Source organism: Athene cunicularia (genome assembly GCF_003259725.1).
Source record: "Athene cunicularia isolate RWA chromosome 1 unlocalized genomic scaffold, athCun1 chr1_part2, whole genome shotgun sequence".
NCBI lineage: Eukaryota > Metazoa > Chordata > Aves > Strigiformes > Strigidae > Athene > Athene cunicularia.
In genome coordinates, this window is record NW_020799092.1 from 34959245 (window position 1) to 34969040 (window position 9796).

General features: G+C 44.3%; 1 protein-coding gene across 5 annotated transcripts in view; it reads left to right on the plus strand.

Annotated features, from left to right (window-relative positions):
- Positions 1–8822, plus strand: part of POC1B (POC1 centriolar protein B) — a 63587-nt gene extending 54765 nt beyond the window's left edge. For 2 of the 5 annotated variants that reach the window (XR_003400351.1, XR_003400355.1), the window contains one exon: positions 1240–8822. The gene's annotated coding sequence lies outside the window, so the exon portion shown is untranslated. Of the gene's footprint in view, positions 1–43; positions 801–1239 lie in introns of those variants that run through there. The other 3 variants (XR_003400353.1, XR_003400352.1, XR_003400354.1) reach the window with 3 other exon arrangements.
- The last annotated feature ends 974 nt before the right edge of the window (positions 8823–9796 follow it).

A 9796-nucleotide genomic window follows, 5' to 3' on the forward strand; every position in this document is an offset into this window, starting at 1 on the left:
TGTTTTCCAGACCTCACAGTTTTAATGATATTTTCTCAATCAGGAAACCCATTACATCCAAAAGTGGATTGTTCAAGAGGCTAGTGCAGCCAACAGAATCAAACTGTACTGCTGTCACAGCATGGTCAAGAGCTATAGAAAGAATGGGAAAAGAAAGATGTGCCCCAGTGTCATTTTCTAGGGGATGCTGTAAGCCCTGCCAGACCCCAAAACCTCCAAGGAGAAGAGGCTTTAAGTTTTAGGGGTGTGTGGAAGAGGCAACACCAGCAGAAGCTGAATGGAGGCAGAGAGAGATACAGGGAGAAGGCAAACATGAACCCCATTCTGCTTAAGTACAGCCTCTGACAATTAGGTCGAACAGTCTCCCCAAACATACCCACAGACTCTGCCTCCTTCTGCACTAATACTTTGTTCTGCCTACACTGTCCACCCTACTGCAGCCCATCAGTTCTTGGCTTATCACTTCCTCTCTGTGTTTTCACCCTCTCTTCTCTCCAGTCCTTTTCCTCTGAACAAGTATTCTGCAGCCTACAATTAGTGCACTTGGCTGAAGTCTTGTTGAGCATATCAGGAAGTTTTCTGGATCACTCATGGGTGGAGTTTCCCAAAAGCATCAATTTGGTATTAATGGGTCTGCCAAACCCTGAATAGTTTGAGGAAGCCTCAAAATGTTGTGCCTTCTTGCAGATTTCTCTGGTGGATTACCTCACACTGCAGAAACACCGTGGCTTCCACTGTCACACAGAAAAAAATGACCACAGGCATAACCTCAGCATATGCTGGAGGAATCTGCCTCATTTTCACTTGTTTCTTTTGATTGGCCTGATGCTGTTTGGTAGATGCCCGTCCAAGTGGCTGTTAAGAAGTCATGATGGGTAACACAGTCAGAAGTGCAGGCACATTTTCAAAGTTGTGTGTAAATTACCAAGCTCATTTCTGTCGTGGGATAACAAGTTATAATAATAATGACGTTGCAGCAGCTATGGGATCGAGTTTGAATCAGTACATTGTCTGCAAGACAATTTGAAGGATTACAGTTCATACAGCACTAGTATGGCTTGACACTTAGCTCATTTGGGATCCCTTACTCCCAGTTAGGAAAGCAGTGGGCAAAAGCTCCTATAATTATTTCAACCACACACTAGGAGTGCCACAAATAGCCCTCATTTCCTGCATTTCTTTTTGTAAGAGGCTATTCCCACAAATTTCCTAACATTTGAATTAAATTTTCCATGCTAGGTATCCTTTTCAGGATGAAATTTCTAGACATTTTCAGCCTTTTTGAAGAACAATATATGTGACCCCACCTTTGGATCTTTCCTGGAGACCTTCTGACATCAGAAAGCATACAGACAGCTGATGGGAGTGAACTGGTGTAAGAGACATTTCTTCTGAGGACACCAGCAGGCAGCTCACTGAAAGCTATCACAGAGAATGACCCAGGCCAGATGAAATGCGGATACAGTGGGACCACTGAGAACCTCAGAGTGGAGGGAGACGGTGTGAGACACCGAGGAGTTTGAAACAGGACAAGGAGATTCGTAGTGTTGGGAGGAGTCAAGCTTGGTGCAACAGGAAGAAATTACCCTGGTCCATTAGACCTTGTTTCCTAGCGGTTCGTAGAGCAGCCTCTTGCTGGACTAAACATGTTTGGAGCCACTCATTTGGTATCTTCCCCAACTGTGCACCTTCCCTGTGGCATGAGTGAGCACAGAGGTTAACCACCTGCTACTGCTGTTGGTATCGCTCCACCTGCTGAAGGGGCAAAGGTCAATGTGGTGAACCTGAAAGCATAAAGAAATTGCATACAGAGAAAGCTATTTGGAGCTGTATGTTAAGAACATTTTACTAAGGTAGCTCTCGAGAACTGAATTTTATCTCTGTATCATGAACCTGGCAGCTGTACTCTGTGTAGGAAGCAGTGGGATGGAGATGTGAAAAGGCTGGCAAGGAGGGGGATGTAAACCCCAAAACCTACAGACCGCAAAGTTATAAGCAAGTGTTTTGAATTCTTGGTTGAGATCTGAGAGATGCTACAAGGGAGAAAGCAACAGAGTTTGAAGCAAGAGACGTAAAAGCAGTGCTGTGATTATAGGTCCAGTTAATAGCTTTTATGTCAGTAGGACGATGAAGAGGAGAGGGAAGGGCCTTTGGAGGGAAGTAATTAGTTTTGCATTAGAACTCTGAAAAGTAAAAATATGAAAAGCTGCAGATGAGGTTGCCTTCTATGCTGCCTGAGAAAAGGGTTCTGCTATCTATCTAACCATGGTTTTATGAACCATAGACCATGTTTTTTTGTTGCTCTTCCTATTCGATTTTATAATGGTGAGTGCATCCTTTTGCATTTTTGAAAATCAATTTGATGCTTACAGATTGATTTGCCACACTAATATCCTTTCCCTCCCTCGATCCATTCAGCCCCTAATGAACATGCCTTCCTCTGAAGTGTTCATGACCCCGCTGACTCCAAGGCGTTTTCCAGCCTCCTAAGTACCCTGCCACATTCTTCTCCTGCCCCCTTGTCAGTGGCACTGAGTAGGTATCCCCTTGGCTGCCGTGCCTGCTGCTTCATGCCTGTTGAAGGCAGGAGGTCCCACTCACCTGCTAGATGCTTCGCCATGTGTATTCCTCAAGCACAGGAAGCTCCATGCCTGGGAAAGGTGGCGAGCTAAGCACAGCATCATCAAGGGTTTCCTGCAAAGCCCAGCACTGCCACTGAGAACGCTTTGCCTCATGCTGCGTCTGCTGCTTCCCAGTTTGCTTTCTCCTGGAGTCCGTGGCATGGTGCACAACACGTGGCTGCATGGTGAGGGGAGACAGGGCTTGCTTTGGAGTGCACAGCGAGGGTTTGGAGCAGCAGCCTCAGGTAGATGCAGGGGCAAAAAGAAAAGAAACCTGCTCAGTGAACTAGAAATTCCCACACTCTGTTGTCAAACATACTTGTTCACTGGTGTGGAAAAGGGAAGCTGAGGAGAAGAGAAATGAATTTGAATGCATTTTTAATTGGGATTATGGGCATATGGTGTGGTGCCATTTGTTTTCCTCTTCCTGCTCTGCAGTGGGGCTCTAATACCTTCACACATTTGCCTTTGTTATGTCAAAAGGGGAGACAGCAAAAGGTTCCCCCCCCCCCCCTTTGGGGCCATACTAACAGCTCTCACTTCACCCTGAACTTTGCCAAAGGAACAATCATGATTTTCAGAAAAAGTGCAGCCAGATTGCAAAAGCAGATTAAGCAGCTCTGACTTATTTTTATTAAATTTTTCAGCTGCTCCTTGGAGGACCTTTGCTATTTTCCAGCAGCTAAAAGGGGAGAGAGGGGACATGATGTCCACAGTACCACATGCACATAATTCACCAGCAGCTGGATAGTTAGGTTTTATTGTTATGATAGTATATTTAGTGTTTTGTAAAAAGCTACTTAGGGAGCTGTTTCCCTTGTTGTACAGCAGTTTGTTAGCTGTAAGATTCAGACATAAGCCTTTAATTATGCCTAGCATCTCCACAAAAGCAATTTCAGTTCTCTCCCCTGCCTCATGATGCATCTTAGGATATTCTGCATTTGAATGTGAACAAGCTATTGTTTAACATAGCTTTAAATCATTACAGAAATGTTGTGTAGCATCCACTGGGAAAGCCTGCTCCCATCTGCCCTGTTCATTTCTCACAGTCACTTTGGGAACGAGGGCCAATAATCACAGAAATTTGGTTTAAAGGTTAAGCACAGAGTGGTGTTATCTTCATACACTGTACAAGCTAATAACAGGTGAAGGTGTCACTCAGAAACATTTGAAGAGGAATGTAAAGCTTAAGATTAAGCATCTTTCCCAGCCTTCACATAAGCGTCCTTCCATTCATTTTCCAAAACTGTATAGGACTTGCAGGGTCCTTACTTAGAAGCTAATGACACTTCAATGTCTCTAGCAGAGTTGAAGCCAGTCTGAATCTGCTCCTGCTTCCTGTGACACAAACCCTCTGCAGCAGACTTTGGACAGCTTGGTGTCGTAACATCCCAGCCTGACCCTAACTCTAAGTCTGTAGCTGCTGAATAAAAGTTGAGACTTTTATTTTCCTTCTGAAAATTAAGTATTTTTATTATGGCTTAGACTTGCAGAAAAAAAGTATAAAACATTGACTAATGTTATTCAGTGTATCCTATCTTTGATGCTTCTTTTGTCCCAGAGTTTCTGTTTCAAATAATGATAAAAAAAGTTGTATTAATTTTACATCAAAGGAAAGTTGGGGAAGCAGAAACATGAATAACAAACACATGCATAATGTGATTCTGAACAAAGAAACCTGGGCCGTCAGTGCGGGGATAGGCCACGTGGAAACACATATATGTCATTGCAGCATGTTGCTAACACATGTGGGGGTCAGGCAGATACATTCAGGGGCAGCTGACATCCCTGTTTGAAGGTAAATTTGATAGAATCTGGTTTGTAGGTACTGTGGCAATGGCTGCATTTTACACCTTTACAGAGTGGTTACCACAATCCTTTATGTGTTATCCTGTACAGGCTTCCATATACAGAATGTGCCAAAGGGAGAGTGTAAAAATATGTAAATAGTCAGTGTAAAGATTCACTGGAAAAAAAAAAGAATTACAGATGATAATGATATTCTGAAAGTAGTTTGTACACATATTTAAAATTAATGAAAAATAAAAATTCATTAGATTGACATGAATTTCACCCATCCAGACCTCAGAGCACCAAAACAGTTCAGCAGTTTTTCTTCTTCAGCAGCTTCCATTATTACCAGATTTTCCAGTGAAACACAGAGCATGGCCAGTGGGCCACAGCTCTGCACGGAAGTGGGGATGCATTTGCCCAGAGCAACTGTAAGGCTCTGGATTCAGGATCTTAGTTCAGAGCTCTTCCGCAGGAGCTGAGGATATGCTAGCCTTTTGCAAAGGTAATTCAGACTGTTTGCTCTGGAAGTGATTTAGCATTTTTAACTTGTTAGGTAGAAATAGGTATGTTTGACTTTTATTCGTAATACTCCTGGTTTAGTTTGGTTTCACCAGGTATTTGGAATCTTGAACAGACACTGTCTAATACTCTGAATGTATTTCTGCTTTCTGTTACTATCAGCTCTGGACCCTGTTCTGCTGTCCTTCACATCAACCTCAAACTGAGGCGGCACTCCACTGACTGATGGTCTTTATCACCAGATTTTCTGAATGTTCAGCACCCATAACATTGCAGCAGATTTTCAGATTTCAGAAGCAGGCAGCCATCAGCTATGGTAATTACAGTTAGGGCCAAATTCTCAAAAGAACTTGGCGTACTGCCTCAAATCTGGTCCCAGGCATGGATACATAGTGTTTTCCTACAGGAATCACAGCTCCCATTTTGGGAGTCACCTAATTCTGTGCCCCATAGAGGAGTCCTGCTTGGGAAGTGTGACGTCAGCATGAAGGTGGCAGGTCTGTCACACGTGGTGATGCAGGTTTGTGATGCTTGTAGCACCAGAGGAGGACAGAAAAAAATGAGAATCCAGCTATTATGAAATGATAGTTATGACAGGAGGAATCCATAAATACAATACATATTTTATGTTAATAAGATCAGGTGACTGGCCCACTGCATGCAGGGATTGATGTGAAAACAACCACTTAAGTTTTGGCACGTTACAGCTAAATGTACTAGAGCAGGTCTTTAAACCTTAGACGCCTAAATTACTTTTAATGAATCTCAAAAAGGTACCTAAGATTTACATTCATTACCCTAGGATCTTAAACTTCCATCTATATTACCACTGAAAGATGCTTAGAGCTGCACAAATCCAAAATAGTTGAAAAAAAATCACCAGAATACCATTATAATCAACCTTAAAATAGTTTTCAGGACAGTAACCACTAAAGTGAGTTGTAGAGGTGAGTTTCTTGAACTTCTGCCTCACCAAAGGCAGAGCCAAGAGTAAAATAAACTGGATGAAATCACTGAATGTAGGATTAGGGTTATCCAAGGGCCTGTTGGCCCTTCTAACAGACCCTTGAAAACTATGCTACCTATTTTGGGAGCAGAGTAAATGAAGGCAGTTCACCAATTTTTAGACTAATCCAAAAAATTGTAAAAAGACAAACAAACAAGGGAGCAAACAAAGTCCCCAAGCCAAAACCAAGTAAGTGATCAAAGACCTCTGCCAGTCCCTTGAGGTAGGCAAGGTCACTGCCTGGGAACGCTCTCATGAGTCACAGGCAAAGCTGCTCCATCTCTGATGTGACGCAGAAAGCCACAACAAAATGGCAACGTACTGCTGCTGGCACGTGCGGCTTGGCTTGAGGAGGAGCCCTCACTCCCTAGCTGTATTTCAGTGCCTTGCTAGCACTGCTCAAGCTGCCATCCCCCAGCCCTACAGTGAATAAATGTGCTTGTGAGTGTCTGACCGCTTGCACAACATCCCACCACATGCACAGGCAGTTGCTGAAGCCCTGCCCTGCCAAGGTCAGTGGCAATTTTTGTCATTGACTGGTGTAGGCAGGATTTCCCCCCATGGACACACACCTCCTCCCGGATGCACGTGCATGCGGGTGTTTGTGTATATACATGTGCTTTACAGTACAAAGTACTTACAGGAAGGCAATCATCTCTCTTTAAACATTTTTCTTCATATTACGTGAAGTCAGACGCTCACTGTCACAGACACAGTTTCTCACAGCTTAATGGTGTTAAAGAGCCCTTCTTGCTCCCAACTGCTGCAATAACAATCAGGTTGGGAGGAAGGGGAAATGAGCAGTGCAGCACACACTGTACCTTCCAGCCACCAGCTATTGTTAAGAGCACGTTGCTCCAGACAGAGTGGCAGCAAGGCACAGGGTGGGAAGCAGGTGTAACCTGCCAGGAACACCAGTCTAGCAAAAGTCAATTTTTAATTCAGACAAGTACCCCTCTTGCTTCAGTTGCCTGTTGCCACCAAACTGAAAGTGTTTTTATATTCCTGTTGCTCAGCACTTGAAAGCTTAACAAATGCCTCTGTGGCAAACCAAGAGCTCATTTTGTCATGTCAGCTCTTTGGTCATTCACCTGCAAAGTCACCAATCTTTTTTTCTTTAAGTCCCTGTCATAGCATAGCATTTCACGTGCAAGGCTGCTCTCAGAAGGCACGTTTCCAGACACTTTGCTACAGTTTGGGTTCTTTACAGATGAGTCTGAAATATTTCCTCCTTGCTTATCCTGCTTGGCTAGCTTGTTTTTCTTCTACTCTCTTCAGAAAATCCAACCAGTAAAGGCTGCCCAGGCTGTGGTAGCCCCGTGGAGTACTTTGCTCAAGATACATCTGTCTATACAGGTGTATTGCTTGGCACAACTGTCCAGGTTTGGACTTCTGCTGGGTTGCCCAAGCCCAATTCAGTTACCTCATCCCCTAAATTCAGCTGCAGTGTAGTGTTGCAGTGCTACTCTACCCTTGCTGAGCCCCTGTGCTGTTCTCAAGGCACCCTCTAGGATGGTTTATAAACATGAAGCCAGCAACCCACACGTTCAAACCCCTTCTTTAGTGCGGGAGTTACTGTTCTGCAGTGCAATACTAAAGTCTATTTGTGATTAGGTTTAGTTCACTGTGCTCTTGATCTGCAGCCTTTATTATTACCTTGTTTTCGGCTATCTGCCTGTTTGCTGAGCGCTCACACACTGTGCAGTGCAATATAAATGAGTGTATTCAGCCCAGCTGCCACACAAAAAACAAGCATGATGAAAGAACATCACACCTATGCCTGCCACTACCCATCAGGACATTATCTCTGCTCCCTTTCCTCCACCAAGGCCTTCGGATGAAGTACTACCTTGTATAAAGCTCACTCATGAAGTGCATTCCCTGGCTGGCTATTCCCTGTCCAGGATTATCCATCAGCTGCAGGACACAACTGCTTGGCAAGGGGGTCAATGGACCATGAGAAGGCCTGGCATTTTCTGTCCCTTACTAAGCATTTTCTCCCCTTGTCCCTTCTTATATTTCTGTTCTCCTTATAGTTATTGGTCCTCTTTTACCACAGGATGATTTTTGAGAAAAAGAATTCACCAGTCTCCTCCTCCCCCTCATGCAGCACCTTTCAACTCCAGTTGGACCCTACTTGGTTTTCTTCAGGAGGTAGCTCAATACCCTGCCAAAGCCTCAGGTATTTCCCCCAGCAACTTGTCCCTGACCATCTTCCCCCCTTCCCCAGCAGCTCTTGCATCACTTATGGGTGATATTGCCCTGTTCCTGCTAGCTTGATTTATTTGGCTGGGCTGGGATGATGCTGAAAAAACATGGAAAAAAAACCCTCAGAAATGGTCTTTCCCCCAAGGAAAATTCTCCTCTTTAAATAGTCCCTTTGCATTTGGGAGGAAAAATACAATTTTTGTCTCATTAACATATGATTCCCCAATCATCTGCACTTCTGAGCTCTGTATATATTTTATGTTCGTTCCCAATACACATGATTTAACCTGGAGCTATGATGCACAGATTTAGGCTACAGGAAAAGGACTGAGACTTTGTATTAGTAATCAGTTTGGCTTTATTTCACTGAGCAGTGACACTGGACAGTAACAACTTACAAGTAATTTTGGACCGAACAAGATACATCTGTCCCTGCGCTGCAACGGAGATGCATCTGTCTCTGCCCCGAGAGCTGTCATTGTCTCCTCATCTATCACTTCCCACTTGTGGCATCACTTCATCTAGTCAACAATAACTTGCTGTCTGCACTGCCAAAAAACTTTGAAAATGCTCTGAATTTCATGCCAGGAAAGGCCATAAGGTACGCTTTGTACGTCAAATGCCTCAGAAACTGGTTGTGTGCTACTGCAAACTCTTTTCCAAAATATATGTGGATACAGTTCTATGTTGTTTGTTGTTTTTCTTTCTGCTGTGTTGGTTTTCAGCACTGGGTCCCTAATAAATAATTTCATATTTTGTTTTGCACCTTTCAGCATTGCAGGATAAGAAGCCATCCCCATGTAGGACTGGACTGGCACAGTCCAGGCCACAGCATGTAAACTCAGTGATGCAAAGTCCAATCTCCCCTGTACCTTAAGTGCCCTTGTAAGAGTAACGAACTTGTCTAATTCTTACAGAGGTATAATGATGCCAGCTGGTCTCCCTGAGTCTGCTTCTATCCCAGTGTCTGGGCTGCTGATCTATTTGGGGGACAAACAGTACCATCAGGATGATGGCGCAAACCATCCGGGATTCCTGGCTCAGGGGAAGCACACGCAGACATGCCTGTACTCCTTCCAGAGCTGGATGAGGCAAGAAGTAGGATGGCTGTATCCCTGCAGGCCTAAGCCCAAACCCATCAGCTCTACACAGAGCTGGCTGGGACACAAGTGCACCACCTCCTGACACGAAAAAGTGGCTGGGGCATGCAGCAGAGAGATCCAGGCTGTCTCCAGCATGGCTTTGTTGGAGCATGAACCCTACACCCAGGCCAGCTCTTCTTCAAGCCACTGAAGTGCCAGTGCACAGAACTGCACTCCCAGCCCAGCTCCCAGAGGATTTATCAGCTGGAATGAAGAACCTGCCTGGGGAGCACTAGCTCACTGCTACCATGGCCAACACGTCTCTTCAGAAAACAGTGCTGGGAAGGTAACGTGGTGATACCTAAACCCTCTGTGAGAATTAGAAGCAGTTTTACTTGTGTTGTCTGTATTATTTCCATTACCAGGAGTACCCAACTCATGTAAAGGCAATCCATTTATCATTTTATAATGTTAGGAAAACAAGCACCTACCATAGTAACACCTGCACTGGCTGCTCCATCATCATGCCTCGCAGCTAAGGTATAACTGATCATAGATGACACATA